Consider the following 18,546-nt stretch of genomic DNA (forward strand, 5'->3'; position numbering starts at 1 on the left):
GAGGTTACCTGTGTATTTGAAAAGAAAAAAATCAAGTTCGATTTATAGGATTTAAAAAAAAACCCAGATAAGAAAACAATTAAGCAACAGACACAGTCTTTAAAAGCTATCTTAATATTACATAATTATATAAGGTATAAAAACAAAATTAGCAACCTGGTTTTTAAATTTTCAATATAGTTAAAAATGCATGATCCCAATGAGCACACACACGCATGTATATATTTACAATATGAAGGCAATTAATCAATTTTATCCAAGTATATAACTTGATACAAGTAAATATCTTTTATAAGTTATTATGCATATTTATTTTTTAAGGGTTCGGAAGAGACAATCAGCTTAAAAGTAAAATCACCAAAATACTGAACTCAGAGGAAAATCAATACGGAAAGTCCATAATCACATGGCAAAATCAAATAACAAAACGCATCAAAAATGATTACACAAGAACTGTCATATTCCTGACTTGGTACAGGCATTTTCATATTGTAACTTATATAATTAGTGGAATAAATGGATTGTTGTTGATGGAAAACAGAAAACAAATTATATATATATTATATAAAAATATACTAAATGAATAAATGATTTGGGAAACACGTTTAAAGAATAAGAAAAGCATGAGATTTCAGAATGCAATTATGTTTCGTCGGGGCATTCTGGTTCAAATCATGGGTTCTATCCATGTCTTTTGGTTCTGAACCTAGGTTCAACATCCGGGTTCTCCGGTTACACATTGTAGTAACCATATTTATTGGTTTATCCGGGTTCTTTGGTTGAAAACCATGGAACTGGTTCAATATCTTGGTTATTTGGATATAGAACAAACTCATCATAGATACCAGGACTATACTTTGTATATACGTCAGACGCGCGTTTTATCTACAAAAGACTCATCAGTGACGCTAAAATCCAAAAAAAGTTAAAAAAGCTAAATAAAGTACGAAGTTGAAGAGCATTAATGACCAAAACTCATAAAAGTTATGCCAAATACAGCTAAGGTAATATATGTCTGAGGTGCAAAAGCCTTCGTATTTCAAAAAATTAAATTTTTGTAAACAGCTTATTTATAAATATAACCATATCAATGATGATTCATGTCAGCACAAAAAGTTGACTACCGGGCTTGTGATACCCTCGGGGGAAATAAATCTCTGACAGAAGTGGCATTGACCCAGTGGTTGTAAATAAACTCATCATAGATATTAGGACTAAATTTTGTAAATACGCCAGACGCGCGTTTCGTCTACTAAAGACTCATTGGTGACGCTCAAAATCCAAAAAAGTTGAAAAGGCCATATGCATGTACTTCCTAATTAGGGGTACCAAGTACAAATTTTCATTAATTTATATATAATATTCATGCAAAAGGACTGGATTTAAAAGGCCTAACTGACTTCTAGAATTAAATTGCGTTATTGACATATTTCGGTAAGCACAACACTGCCTTTTTCCCATAATGTGATACATGCTTCTGTTTGCACATAGTATAGATATAGGAAGATGTGGTGTGAGTGCCAATGAGACAACTCTCCATCCAAATAACAATTTAAAAAGTAAACCGTTATAGTTTAAAGTACGGTCCTCAACACGGAGCCTTGGATCAAACCGAACAACAAGCTATAAAGGCCCCCAAATTCTGTTTGCACATACACCTTCTGAATACCACGATAGTACTGAAATAATATATTACTTTAACAATGGAACATGAAGTCCTACTAGAAACATACAGCTTTTTAAAAACTAGATCGCACAATAAAATACAAACATAACTTTAATCACAAAAAAATATATTTTGACCTAATTGATCTTGCAAAGAATACTAAAATTATGGTGTAACATTTGATTTTTTCTTTCTCTCTCGAAGAAATCTATAATCATTGAACAATCAATTGAATTTATTAATTGATTTAACAAATAAAATTATATTTGAGAATAATCTTTTAAATAGTTTCAACCAAAGCAAAGGAGTCTAGGGGCACGTGAAAAGCTTCTAGAAATACAATAAAATGTTAGTTTATGCTCCTACTACTAGTATGTTTATTAAGCTCATCTTGTCATAAAATCGCCTAATACAAAATTTGAGTTTGTAGCCAATCCAAATTCAAGATAGACAACAACACTAGGCACAGTTTATAAAAAAAACTATGAGATAAACATAAACAAAGCTTTTGTTCATCATATGTCTTGTGTATTTAAACACATGCGATGCTGCTATTTTGCTATTTTGAATACCACACTATACTGAAATTAGGTATGACTACAACAGTGGAACATAAAGCCATACTAGAAATATACAGTTTCTAAAACACTCGATCGCACAATAAAATTCAAATTGTTCGCCAATGATATTCCTTTACTTATTATATGTTCTGGTGTGTAATGATGTGTATTCCAAAAGAAATATTGTCACTTTGGCTGTATTTGACAAAACCTGTTCAAATTACGGGTCATTAATGCTCTTCAGCTTGGTTTCTTTGTGTCGCGTTTAACAGCTGTTCAAAGCTGTTTCCAAAGTTATAAATCTATGGAAGCCGATAAGGGTCATTCGAATAAACTAGTTTATGTCGTAATTACGACATACTATGCCGTAATAACAATAACGAGACCGCTGTGTTGTAATAACGATATATTAAGTGGAAATAACGACATCGCTATGTCGTAATTATAACGTAGTATGTGTTAATAACGACATCCTTATGTCGTTATAATGACATCCTCCTGTCGTTAAAATGACATTGATCGCTACATAACTAAGGAACAACCGTTGTTACTTTGTAAGCCTTGCCACACTATGGGAATCAACATGTTCATCTTTATTTTAAGAACCATTTATCATAATTGAATCAAACTTGATATACGTGCGCTATAAGGTCATATTCACAATCACAATGATAAACACTGAATTCAATCAAGCTTAATTAAGATTAAAGGTATTTACTCAATATGTCAGCACATAATGGATTTATTTCAGAATCAAGTCTAATGGAACCCATTGAAATGGTGAACGATTTAGGCTCTTTGGATACTCCAGCTATATTTGGCATGTATGTAGATCACAAATAGAAGATGTGTTAAGTACCCGAATGTTTATAAGTGCTACTGCAATCTCTTATCGTCCGTCGTTGTCAGTTGTTGCCTTTATATTATTTAATTTTTTATTTAAGATTACAAAAATCACAAAATGTAGATAAAAGTTTAGCCGCCGTCCCCGCAAATTCTATTCCTTTGTATCGCTTTTCATGATTTTTCGTCGCAGGCGGAACAAAAAATGTTTTTTTAGCTATGTGGGCTATGTGTATAGTATTGTGAAAATAATTGCGTGCAATTCAATATTGTATGTTAGTCAAGTAACCGTGTCACTGTATTTTTATATCCTGTGGTGTTTGTAGTTGATGACATATGTTCGTTGTGGTTCTAAAGTTCACATGTTTTCGACTATTACTAAAATGTAGTATATTTTATTGTTTGTCCGTTTCTCTGTGATGAATGTGCTTGCATTTGTTTGTGCTGTATTGCTGTCAAGTAATGTTATCATTTCAGCGATATTTTGTAACATTGTCACAAAGAGGGAGGTTTGGCTAGCTATTAAACCAATTTGAAACAACCATTTGTTCTGAAAATGACCTGTACCAAGTCAGGAATATGGCAGATTTATCAAACTTTGTTTTATGTATGTTAAGGGTTAATTTGAGTTCACCTCAGTGCTTCCGTATATTTCCTCTTACTGGTAATGTTTTTCAATCGGTTTTAGTTTGTAACAATGATTTTTTTGCAATCGCTTTATAAAGTTTGAACACCGGTATACTAGTGTAGCCTTCATTTAGTGACACTGTACATGTTCTCGGTTGCCGGTCATAATCGACAGACGCCAAATGTTGGCAATACATGTAGCTATCCACAAGAAAACGTTATGAGGACACAACTTAGATATAGGTCACACTGATTTTTCTGAAAATTACGTCATAGTTCCATTTGTAACGATGAACCCTCGACAGATTTGGGATAAATTTAACTGTTTTCGAAATTATAGAAACCTTAATGTGTGACCATGTTGTAATGTTATACCACTGGTTTGGATCCCATTAATATGTTTAACCCCGGCACATTCTATAGTCCGGAGTCAGGAGCCTGTAATTCAGTGGTTTTCGTGTGTTTATGTGTTACATGATTGTTTTTCTTTCATTTTTTTTAAAATGAATAAGATCGTTAGTTTTCATGTTTGTAGTATTTTTTATTACCATTTCGGTGCCGTTTATAGCTAACTATGTGGTATGGACTTTGCTTAGTATTGAAGGCAAACAACTGTTTTTTACGCTACACACTTTACCATCACTGACGATCATATTTAATTTTCTTTCGCTTCAAAAAGTGACAAATCTTAGGTTGTCGTAATTATGAGAAAACGATCGGGAGCCTGTAATTCAGTGGTTGTCGTTTGTTGCTGTGTTACATAATATTTGTTTTTTGTTCATTGTTTTGAACATTAATAAAGCCGTTTCTTTTCTCGTTTGAATTAAATTATTTGGCATTTCTCATTTCGGGGCCTTTTATATCTGACTATGTGGGGGCTTTGCTTATTATTGAAGGCAATATGATGGTCTATAGTTGTTAACTTCTTTCTCATTTAGTCCCTTGGTACGGAAGCGTATAGGTATCTTTTTTTGTTGTTGTTGTAAGGAAGAGTATAGGTATTTTTTTGTTTTTGCTGCTATTGACTTGTGTTATATCAATACTTATGTCGACTTGTGTGGCAATAAGTTATGAAAAATATTGCCAGATATTGTGTTATATCAAAACAATGTGATCTAACAAAATAATGACTCAAAGTAGATGTCGATATATTTATCATGTTTATGTCGATACAAATTACAATCATATTCAATTATATCAATTAAAAGTGACAATGGATTTGGTAAATATATTTATCTCAATATTTTGAGAACAAAACCGTTATATGTCTGTTATATCAAGATGTACTAGAAAATGATTTGCTGCGTTATTTTGACATATATTGCTTCTAATATAATAGACTAATTGACACCGTCGCGCTTTATACGGTGCCTTTGGTCTGGGATTTGCCTTTTGACCGATAATTTTGCTTTTTGTCCAACATTTTTGATTCTGACCGTTGATTTTGGTCCATTTTGTTATCTGTAAGAATTGCTTTTCGTTTGACACTTGCGCTTTTTGTCGCTGTTTTCAGTACGTTTTGCTTTTTGTCCGACACTTTTGAAATTCGTCCGATGTGCTGTTTGTCAAATGATTCTGCATTATTAACATTTCAAAATGTTCATATTTTTGTATAAGGGGGACGAAAGATACCAAAGGGACAGTCAAAATCATAAATCTAAAACAAAATGACAACACCATGACTAAAAATGAAAAAGAAAAACAGACAAACAATAGTACACATGACACAACATAGAAAATTAAAAAGTCAACAACACGAACCCCACCAAAACTAGTGGTGATCTCAGGTGCTCTGGAAGGGTAAGCAGATCCTGCTCCACATGTGGCATCAGTCGTGTTGCTTATGTGATAACAAATCCGGTAAATAGTATGATTCGGTAGGTCACATTCATTAAAGAGAAGGGGATTGTTGTGACGACGTAAGGAACATATCCGATATCATTTGTAAAACGGTTATTCCATAACGGTCAACTAACTCGTGATGGCGTCGTAAAATTTACGAAGGGATGATTTCAACTTCACCATTTGGAACTCTTGGTTTAATAGCTTCCTTGTGAGCGGCAACCCTCTATCAAGAAAATCATGGTAGGAAATGCAAGCACGGAAATATCGTATCAATTGGGAGAAATATACCCCGTATGCAGGTGCTGCTGGAATGTTGATACTTAGAAATGGAAAGTTAACAATTGGAAAAGTTTTGTTTTCAACCGACCCTCATTGTCAATTGCTATATGTAAGTCAAGATATGATGCCGACTTAACTGTTTCTGTAGTATCCCTTATCTCTAGTTCAATGGGATAGATGCGTTCCACATAGTCACTAAATTTTGAAGTATTTAGCGAAAGAACATAATCTATATAGCGGAAGGTAGAGTTAAAGGATATTGCTAACTTCTTATCTTTCTTCCTAAGAAGCTCCTGCATGCATGAAGTCAGCCTCATCATAATAAAGAAGTAAGTCGGCAAGTAGAGGGGCACAGTTTGTTCTCATTGGAATGCCGACAGTCTGTTGAAATATGTTGTCAATCAAGAAATCAAGCATCTTTATAATATCAGTTTCACAATTGTGTTTTGTTTGAATCGGAGTGATCCTTTACAAAGTAGGATTTATTGGTAGGTTTCGTTTGATCTTCGACACTCAATGACATATTTGAAATATAAACAAATCTTATTCCTATAGTATTAATGAATGGACTTTTTCATATTGGCCCTGTATCATGCCAGAGGTATTAATATGGCCAAGGATGGTTGTAATGGCCATGAGGCCGAGGGCAATTACAACTTCTGAGACCATTATTAATACAAAGGGCATTTTAAAGGGCCAATATGAAAAAGTCCATATATTGATACGTTTATTAACCAACTGAGCCTACGCAACTTCATTTAAGAACAGTCTTCGAGTCTCGGATCCAAAATAATACAGCTATTCACAAACTACAACAGGACCAATACAGTAAAAGCCAGTTTTATAACATTGTTATTAAATGGTTTTAATTCTTGGATTAAACAAAGAGTAAGAAACGTACCGTGAAGAAGATACAGGAATTTCATAGCTGAACTTCAACTTGTCTTTTCGCAATCAATTTCGCATGGAATTTAGGTCAACATTGTGACTGTCAGATGTAATTTCTGATTTCCCATCCAAGTACTTAATTGTATGCTATTAAATTCATTTCATCTAGCAAATATAAAGTAGCTGGGAAGAATAAAGCAGATAGATTAACTATTCTTAAAGTCTGCATTCAGAGGATTGAACAACGGAAATGAAACAGTGATAATAATCGACAGTCGTACTCGAAAAAGGCTGTGAAATATTTCCGTTTCAAGTCGTTACAAAACAAGGAACATCATTTAAACTTGTTTCATTATATTTTAAAGTTTATTATTTTTTTTAAAAGGTTACACTTATTTAAAGAAATAAACGACATTTTGATTTAATCGATGTCCCGTTTTATCTGTTCATAATGCATGACTGTGATTTCTTAATGCACGGGTATGATTTCGTAATGCATGACTGAGATTTCGTAATGACTGGCTGTAGCAATTCCTCTGTTCATAATGACCAGATGTCGAAATTTTCCTTTTATAAAGCATTGGCATTTCCATACATATTGTAGTAAGTTGGTTAATAATCTGTATTAATGAGTAGCATATAGAGTATCTTATTTTACTCGTTAGATTAATATGTTCTGAATTTACCGTTAAGCATGCTTTAATTAATTGTACGCTTCAGTTATAAATAAGTATTGGTAAAAATTTTGACAATCGTTATAATGAGATAATGCGATGAAAGCCACAGATTACGAAACATAGGGATGCAAATAAGGCGTCGCAATCCTATGGTTTGTGTCTCGCATGGAAGAAAGTAGATGCAAGATATACTTAATGATTGCTTTTCCGGCGACGACAATTGTTAAAGTGTTTTGCTTAAAGCAGTCTTATATGATCTACTTGTGATATATTACTATTATTTGATATAATGTTGCATTACTATCTGTATTTATCAGTTTGCCTTTTTAAAAGCCTTAACTCCTATGTCATGGTCTAGCCACTTTAACTGATAAGTAATCATAAATATTAAGTTTCGGTATTTTCTATACAGTTATATTACTATCAGATAGATATCACAGATACCAGGATTAAAATTTAGTACGCCAAATGCGAATGTCGTCTACATAAGACTCACCAGTGACGCTCATATCAAAATATTTATAAAGCCAAACAAGTACGAAGCTAAGGAGCATTACGGATAAAAAATTCCAAAAAGTTTTGCCAAATACGGCTAATGTAATCTATTCCTGGGAGAAGACGTAAATATCAGTTAGGTGAATATTTGAGGATCTTTCTCCTACGTCGTCATACAACGGTGACTTTGAATTTCGATGTAAGATTTTCTGTCTAAGTGAGATTGAAAGGAACTACTTACCATTGAAAACAAGTAAAATTATCAGACAAACAAGTTGTCCGTTCTCAACGAAAATTAGTACCCACGGAAAAAAAATGAATCCACAGTATCTGGTGATGAGTCTTTGAGTTCTGACGAATATGATAGTATTTTTCTATATGTTCAAAAGTATATAAAAAGTACGAAGCGTTTTCTCAACTTCGACAACCTTATTTTTTTTAACAGATCTTACTTGAACATAATCAACTTATGCTCGAAGGGATACGATAATCGAATGAGTTTTATGAATCAACTTTTATTATCAGGAACTTTTCAATTGATGTAATTAAAGTAACCAAATTGATATTAACAATTATGTTTCGATTTGCTCCGTTTTTCATAATAATTTTGAACAAGAAAAGCGACTTAATAGCATGTATCCCATAATCAACTACGAGTGTGTAATTTGAATTTAAACAAATTCAAACACATGCCTAGTCGTGTAAACTAGCATATTTATTTTAGACAGCTCCGTGTGTTTGTATTCATTTGTTCTGAAAATAGACGCCTTCGATTTGTTAAACTTATCGGAAAATATCCATTGATACGATTCTTCAACTTTTCTTTTTATATCGTTATTTTAAAATAATATTTAGTTTAAGTCAGATATATTTAATGTTCATTCGTGCGTAAATTATTGTATATATTGGAGAAGATATTACTTAGTTGAACAAGCTGTGTATATATAAAAACGAAAATGTGTTTTGATTGCCAATGAGACAACTGTCCACAAGAGATTATTGACACAGACAATTATTGGTCACCGTACGACCTTCAACAATGAGCAAAGCTCATACTGCATAGTCAGCTATAATAGGCCCCGAAATGACTTATTTAAACTATTTGAACAAAAACACTAACAGCTTAATTTATGTACAAAAAATGAACGAAAAACAAATATGTAACACAACAATAAACAACAACAACTGAATTACAAGCTCCTGATTTGGGACAGACACAAACAAACATAATACGGCGAGGTAAAACATGTAAGCGGATTCCAACCCTTACCTGTGACAATGATGTATCAATTATGTGGTCATTTTGAAATATTTCCTGTTTACAAAACAAAATAATTTTTCGAAAAACTAAGGATTTTTTATTACCTAAGTTGTATTTGGCACAACTTTTAAGAATGTTGGATCTTCTATGCTTTTCAACTCTGTACTTGATTGGCTTTATAACTATTCTGATATAAGCGTCACTGATGAGTCTTATGTAGACCAAACGCGCGTCTGGCATACCGAATTTTAATCCCGGTACCTTTGATAAGAACGAACTATGAATATCAGTTGAAAAAGACTGAATTTAATACTAAACGTATATTTGTCTATTTACAAAACGTTTAATCTTCCTATGGAATTATTTAATTGATAAACAGGAAAGTGTTGCACTTAGCACGTTCCAAATAATTTGACATCCGTCTATGTTCTATAAACCTGTTTCCTGTTGAAACTGATACATCGTCAATTATGTTTTTACATTGAACACAATAATGCTTATATTAATACTCCTTTTGGTTTCATCATATGGCGCCAAGTCTTATCCAACGGGACAGTGTAAGAAACAAGACAGGTAAAATATTTTATTATACAAAATTTAAATAGTTCAATAGAATACTTATTATACTATTGTTTTGAATACACACTTTGCATTATTTAACAAAAAACTTACGACGCTCAGAGTAAAAAAATAACTGTAAATTCAGTGATGTACCCGAACCGATGAAAATAGATCATGTATATTTTTTTTTTGCTAATGACATAGCGGTCAATGTTACCGATAATACATATTATATTAAATTCTAATGCAACAACGTTTGTAACGTTCATTTTGATTGGATAACGTCACTTATTTACATGGCATCAATTGACAATTGATGCTATGGGACGTACGCGCATGCGTAGACGGTAAATGACGGATTTTAAATGCATGTTTTAACGTTGTTTTTTGTCAGTTTCATTAGAATGGAGATAACAATATTGTATTTTAAGCTCCGACGGCATCAATTGGGGATTTGATGGTCGCAAATACCCGTTTACTGTCTCCGCTAACGCGTCGCCAGTAAACTTAATTTGCGACCATCAAATCCCCAATTGATGCCGTCGTAGCTTAAAATACAATACAGTTATCTCCTAACTAACGACCAAGGATAAGGAACCCCATTACTATCTCAGAAAAAAACCCCTATTATCAAATAATCATAGAAACCAGGATTGAAATTGTGTACGACAGATTCGCGTTTCATTTGCAATAGACTAATCAGTGGACGAATCAAAAACGTCAAAAATGCTAAATTAAGGTCGAAGGTGAAGAGCATCAAGTAGAAAAGTTTCAATATTGAGTGTAGTGTTACAAACGGTTATGTGATATCTGCGCCTGAGAGAGAGATGGGGAAGGGGGGGGGGGGGGGTCAAGAAGTTTCGAAGAAATCCATAGTTTATCGAGAATCGACATGTTTTATTACATATGTCTCTACATTCGATGTAATTAAATTATTAATCAACATTGAAACACAGCTGTATTATAGACTTTATGTTTAAAGGATGCTTTTTCGACTCTTTGAAAAATTTCAGAGTCTATCCCTAATTGAGGTAAATTATATGGCCTTTCAAATACTGTATCAACTCCTCACATTACTGAAGAGATTTTTATTTTGAATTCCGGATATGGTGTACAAATAATTGCACCTCATGTTTACGGTATACCATCTTTTCGCAAGTTTATTGTTGTCTGTTTGGTAATATATTAATAATAATATCCATTTATTTCATCTGGTGATCCATTTATTTTGCAATCGCCAATGGCAGTCAGCAGGTTGTACACAAATTAGTAGTTCGACCTGCTAAGCAAATGAAGTTTTGTTAAAGTATTCTTTTTTACTTTTTTGTATTCTTGAAAATAGGTGTTAGCTGTAATGAGTCCACTCTTCTAAAAAAAATTGTTTTGCCTGTACACGAATACAAATTACGGTTTTCATCAAACGCAAACATATTTTGAACATTGATTTCAATTTATACATGTTTATATATCAATATACATATATAGATGTATATATGTATATTGATAATTTACGATGCTACCAACATTCCCAATGCAGCAATTTAGAACAACACCATTGAGTGTTCATTTAGTACAACCCAGGATATTACAGATATACAGATAACAAGATGTGGTATAAGTGACAATGAGATCAAAATTACAATGTATACAAAGTTAACATGGATGTCAGACCTATTCGAATCTAAATAGATTAAAACTAGATGTGTCGAATAGGGACCTAAATACATGCATAATAATCCCATATCTTTATTGGTAGAACTAGTTAAATTGATTTCGTGCTTTTCTATATGCTATGTTTAACATATTGTTTACTTAATGGAAGTTGTTGAATATTGAATGAATTGATATATATATTTTTTCAATAATACGTTCAATCGCATCGATATATATCAAAAAGTCTAATTTATATAATGTATTTTTTAATCTGCTTACTAATGTTTCTGTGTTTTTACACTTGTCAACCATGTTAAGCCATCTTTGAAGTGAGGCACACATACATTTATATATATGCTGATAATTAGAGTAGTTACGAATATTAAATGTGTTTTCAGCCGTTTATCAAATTCACTGATGATCTAATGGATGGAACTGTCACTTATCAAGTCGTACTTATAATTATATTTGTGACTGTATTTTTCGATATCTTTAGCTTATCTACAATCAATCATGCCTAAAATTCATGTACAGTGTTACAATTCGATTTTCTAATGACAATGATAGGTAACAATAGGCCACCAAGAGCTGCATTATTGGTTCAATCTAAGTGAGCAATGGGCTAGGAACGAAGGGCAAGTGCATGCGGTATTGTCTAGATGGTATAGTTGTCTAGCGCTTCTGGAAAAGTGCAAGGTGATCTGGATCCACGATGTTCGAAAAGCATGACTTCGAATTCAGTCCAGGGAAAAAGAAATTACTTCCGCAAATTTACAGATCTAAAATTGTTAGGCTGATATTTAGACGATCTATATATAAATTCCTTTTGTAACACAAATAATTTCTTTGAAAATTTAAAAGCGCCATATTTTTTTATACATTTAATCTATGTTCTTTTACTTTCCAAATCAACATAAATGGTTAAGCTAAGTCAATTGTTGCAAAACGAAACACGTCCTATACATAATTTGTTTGTTTACACACAATATAGGAGTTTTGAGGCATATTTTGGATATTAACCCATATTGAAATCAATAGCATGTTTATATAATATGTTTCTGTTTTAAGATGAAATCAAATTCAAAATATTTTGTGACCTAGTATTGCCGGTTTTATGTTGACATACAAGATGTACAATTTTCTTTTTGAAAAATCTGATTGTCCATGTAACGTTAAACGACGTGAATATATTTCCATTGTTAGCCAAATATATAATTCATACGTAATTGAATTAGGAGATCGGAATGCTTAACTAGAAGACGAGATATGAAGTTGATAAATGTTGAATTATCCTTCTTTCATTTGTATTATATAAACACACGTGTTTGACCCAATACAAAGTTTCAATATTTGCACTATTGTATATTATTTAGTTCAGGAAGAATGAAATGGTTTTGTTGTAATAATCACGAGGAAGTTAATGGTAACTGTATAAGTAAGTAAACATAATATAATTTGATTCATGTGCACTGAAAATGCTTACATCACAATTGTTGCAGTCAATAGAGTTTTCTTTCCTTGTATTACATTCGTTTTTAATGTGTTTTGTCATTTGATTTTGGCATGTGAATATAAACTTTCCGATAAGATTTTCCTCTAGACCAAACTTTTACTTTGTTTTGATTGGAGTACAAAAATATCTGTAACTACTTGTAAATCGAACAATATTTTTCTCTTTTCAACATTTTTTTACGTTTTTAGTGTAAGTCATAGTTTTTCGTTGGATTAACGTGTAATGTTTGTTTGTTTAGAACACTTTTACTACGGTATCGTCTTACCTGACAATATACTAAGTTGATCATAATTATGTGATTGTAGTATTATAAATTATAAATGCTGTATATCTAATAAATTATATCATTTGAACAGAATGTGTTAACGGATTTGAATCGTTTGATGGAAGTCCATGTATTCCTTGTCCGAATGGATTTTGGGGAGAAGAGTGTGCAGATAGATGTAGTTGTATAAAAGACCAGATGTTAGTATATTGCTAAGTTGTCACTTATAAATTTCCTTTGTCCTAATAGATTTTTATCTCATACATTACTTGTCTTAAATATTGTTGTATGAAAAGAGAAAAAGTGTTACTAGTTTTGAATTATTTCTATTATTTCTTCTCATCAAGGTTCACTTAAGACCTTTTATGTAGTTTTCAATATTTATCATTTTTAGTCCTCCTAAACAGTGTGGTTTGGTTAAGAAGTCTCTATTGACTTTATCTGGTTTGTGATCCAAGATAAAGGAAACATTTTATTAGTAAAATTTTTCAGCTTTGTGCTATTTGGACTAGATATGGACAGGAATAGATGGTTTAATTTTGATGTTATAAGTGTTTTTATCACTGTTATTTTTCCAATTGGTGAGAGTATTTGATAAGTCCAAGTTTTTAGAATGTTTTCGATTTCTTTCAACCTGGGGTAATAGTTTAAATTTTCAATTTCACTGATATCCACTGAGAAATTAGTGAAGTGTAAATCTGCTGGAACCCAACTCCAATCCCCACTTAACACACATAGTTTCTTGGCTAAAATTTTCTTCCCAATTCAAACAACCTTGGTCTTGTCTAAGTTTATATTAAGACCTGATAAATCTGCATATTTATCTAGAGTACGGAGAGATGCATCCAAAGATTCCAGTGATCCATCAAGAGAGGTATCATCTGCATATTGTGATATGATATACTCTGAGTCATCTACAGTGATTCCTTTAACTTTGTCATTATTTCGTATAAGTATACCAAGTATTTCTGCACATAGTAAAAATATATAAGGTGACAGGGATCCCCTTGTTGGCAGCCCATTTGAATCTAAAAAAATAACTCATTTTTAAGTGTAGAACTATTGGTGAATGATCAGATCTGTAGCTGTTTTGAATTTCTTCTTCTTTTACATTTTGATAGAAACTGCGCGATATAAGAAAAAAATCAAGCCTAGTAGTAGGGTGACCAGACCCAATTTTTTTAAAATTTAATCGTCAAACATACTATGCGGCTATATCATATATCATTGGATTCGGAATAATGAGTACTTTTGAAATATCAATGTCGTCAAAAAGAAATGTGGTAACAGTTTTGCATAAAATAAGTTTAAAGATCAATTTTTTTTTTTTTATTTTTTTATTCCATACTTTCAAAATTTTGAAGATATATACAAAAATTTGGATTAAATCTCAGATACAGACATTTTTCAAATCTATAAACAATAAATTATCTCGAAAATGTAAAAACAAAAGAATTAGAAAATCGATTAATTCTGGAAATTGGCGTTTTTCAAACACTTGATCTGTTTTACACATATTCTGTCAAAGTTACAGTAGTTACCTTGCCGACTGCCATTCAACATCAGCAATAAAGGATAAATATTACTATTTTTCCTGAAGCCTACCTTTATGAAGGAGTATTTTGCATAAGCTGATTCGTGTAATTCATTTAAACTAAAAAACACTCAATCATTCTTCGAAAAAAGTTACAATTCAAAAATCGAATCTAAGACATCCACACAACAGAATTATGCCAGGGTTCTTATGGTTCATGTGTAAAGTAACATGATTTGAAATTTCGATTATAATTATGAATCCTTACAGGAGTAAAGCTCCGGACATGTAAGCTTTGTTGTGAACAAACACATGACTTTTTACAAAGAGATTTCCCCTTTAATGAAAACACAGGATTCGGCAAGAATTCTGCTAACATATGCCCTTTTAAATACATGGGGTGTAATGAATCATCTAACTCTCACCAACAGTATTGGAAAATTCACGGAATAGGGGGTTTAGCAATGTGATGCGGTCCAAATTTACAGTTGGAATCAAAGTAAATAACTTTCATGCCCAAACACGGGCTTCATCTTTGTCAATATTACCGAACCTTTAAAACTCACTGAAACAGTCGTGCGTGTCCTTCAGATTCTTGTAGACATTTTTTTTCCTACTTCAAACAGAGACAAAGTTGTGTCGCATCTGGTAAGTGCAATTACAGTAGACAACAGTTCACAAATTGTTTGGGAAAGACAGACACATTATTTGTGAATGGGTTAAAATCTTCGCCCATCATTTACACTGCTTATGTTCCCTATCTGCGCACACAACTCGCTTGTATGTGTCATATATTTATGGTCTTTAACACACAGAACAATCACATTTGTATAAGAGGTCCTAATGATTGTTCTTCCGCTCTTTCCTATCTCTCTAAACTTCGTTTCAAAGTTTAAGGAATTACGTATCGGTCTGTTCTCAAGTGCTAAAAAAGTTGCGACAGCCATTAACAGTTTTGGTATTTACAACCATTCTGGCTATGTAAAGCTCACATCACATCACATGTGATGGAAGCTGTAGTCTTTGTGCGGCTTTCGCTTTCGGCAGACTTTTATAGAGTTGTTCATGTCATAGCGATCAAAAGCATCTGCTTTTGTGTGCGCTATAGAAATTCATTGGGACATATTTTTTTGATAGTCAGCTTCAAGGTCACCGAATGTTTCTTAACATGATCAAGAAATTAAACCAATGCCATACCATCTCTATTGTAAGTTATGAGTAATGGTACAAAGGAAGGTAAAAGAAAGTGCACAAGTGACTTTGCATTCTTATTGCTTCACAAAATCAGACTTGAAAAACAACAATTGGAATTGGACCTACAGGGTGGGTGTGACCTAAAAGTATTTCCCCAAAATTGAAATTTAAGGTTTGTTTTTGTGGTCATGTTGTCAAACGTTTTTAGTTTTGACTTTGATATAAGAATATTGAAACTCCGGACTAAACTTAAGAAAGAGCACTAGTAATGAAATATTTAGACAGATTTTAAGACTTTCTCGACAGCTGTGCGCAAAGAATCACGAATATCTCTTGAAAGCATGCATTCTAGAAGAGACATCAAAGGGATCAGTCATGGATCATTCTAATGCAATTTGGATGTAACAATTTTTTCCATTGGCTAAAAGTTGCCGTCAAATCCACAGTTGACCAGGCGTAACTAAGGAGAGACCCGCCATTTTGAATTGATGAATCAACAAATGTTCGATTACTACTATATAATCAAAAATAAAACAACACCTACCTCGAATTTGCCGTTTTAATGTAATTTTATTCGAATTTGAAGCGTAGAGGTAACGTAATAACCTCCAGTTTGTAAGTTTTCATTTGTATGACGTCACGTTTAGCCACGAAGTCTTTGTGCCAAAATCATTCATGAAGTTTCGCGGTTTTTTTTTATTTGACAAATTTAGACATTTTTTCAAGTTTTATCGTATTTTTGCTTTTTGTAATGCATTAGAATCGGAATAACAGTACTGTAGTTGAAGAGTTGCCACCGTCAATTTTGATTTGACGGTCGCAAATCTCCGTTTTACTGTCTCCGCTACGCGTCGCCAGTAAAACTGCATTTGCGACCGTCAAATCTACAATTGACGGTGGCAACTCTTCAACTACAGTACTGTTATTCCTTAATTCAGATGGTCCACAATGGCAATAACATGTTCTTTATCTCTTTTAATTGCTGCTTGTTTTGTTTCCTCTTGTGAATTTCCATTATTTGCATTCATATATTATTCCAGCCCTTTCCAGCGTTACACGACTACGGGATTATATGAAATTTCTAGTAAGGGTCCATTAAACAAGCACATACTTGATTTGTAATGCCCATAGTGCCACCCGATCCCCTTGTGGCTTTTATAACGGTCTTTTCATTCGCATGTCGGCCAGTGTGCCATTAAAATAACAAGAATTATGTTGAAAAGCAAGGTAGTCATCTATAAAAGGGGATAGAATATTCTCAGAAAGTTGAAGCATATCGAGTATGTAAAATGACATCTACCTCCAGTGATTAGTACAGTTAGTTACATAAAATAAAGTTACATTTGAGATAACGCTCTCAAGGAAGTGACCAATTTTTACTCGTTCTGCTCTAACATTTGATGGCAAAATGCCTACTGCTTCAATGAACATATCCAAATATCTGAATGTATATGATACAGCATATCCCCATTGCTTATTGTGTATCTATAAGAGTCTGTATTGAGCTTCGAATAGCTCCGTCGTATGAGCATTATGACTTGTGTCTTGCTAAAATTGCCACAATAAAGCGTCTGAGATAAATGAATTTGATATTATTGATTAAACCATTTTGAAATATCATATAAATGTTAATTATTTTACATTTTGCATTAAAAAAAAATGATGGAATTGAATTGAAAAGTACTCTATTGAATGCAAAATATTCGGCGTAGTGTTATTTTCTTACATAAACTCTTTAATAACAGATTAATTTTGCTAAACTTTATTCGAAATCGTTAAAAGCAGATGTTACAACAATGTATATAATAACAGAGATTGTGTAACGAATGTTATTTTACAATGTAGACCTCAAAACTTTTCTAAGTCGATTTTTCGTTCAAGTAAACTAACGTACTTCAAAGCCCATTTTATGAAAATTGCACCGCACGATTTTTTGACGACAATCAAAATGTTAAGTTTAACCTTTGAACTACCAATACTGTGAATTTTAGTCGTATAGTCGGAATGACATGTAAACTCCTAAAATAAGCGACTTTTCCTTACTCGGTCACCGTACTATAGCTTGATTCAGAGGCTTAACTTTTCTCCATGTACATCGTTTCTTGTCTGGGTAGTATTCTCGAAAGGGATCAATTAGATTATAAGTTTCAATAAATTCATATACTTTTTCTCTTGTTCGTGGATTATTTATATTTAGGTAGTTGTATCTATCTAATGCCTGATTTTGAACTAAGTTAAAATCTCCTGTCAGAATAACTTGTTGGTAGTTAAAGATTTCTATCATTTCGTTTACTTTATTATAAAAAGATGGTGAGTCATTATTTGGTCCATATAAATTAACAGGTGTTATATTTTTACCTTCAATTGTAATATCTACATCTAGGAAATTTCCATTATCATCTTTCTTTATCTTATTTATTTTATATTTAAGATTATTTGCAAATAAAATAAAATAAAATTGATTTGAAGCGAAAGAATTAAAAATGCATTCTCCTCCCCATTGGTTTCTAATAAATGATTCCTCTTTTTCAGTAAAATGTGTGTCTTGCAGACAGAAAAAATGACAGAGTTTTGATTTTAAGTATTCGAACACATCTCTCCGTTTCTCTGTAGAATTTAAACCTTGGCAGTTTTATGAAAAAAAATTAAATGCATCCTTAGTCATTTAAAAAGCTGAGATATAGC

Source organism: Mytilus trossulus, chromosome 14 (genome assembly GCF_036588685.1).
Source record: "Mytilus trossulus isolate FHL-02 chromosome 14, PNRI_Mtr1.1.1.hap1, whole genome shotgun sequence".
NCBI lineage: Eukaryota > Metazoa > Mollusca > Bivalvia > Mytilida > Mytilidae > Mytilus > Mytilus trossulus.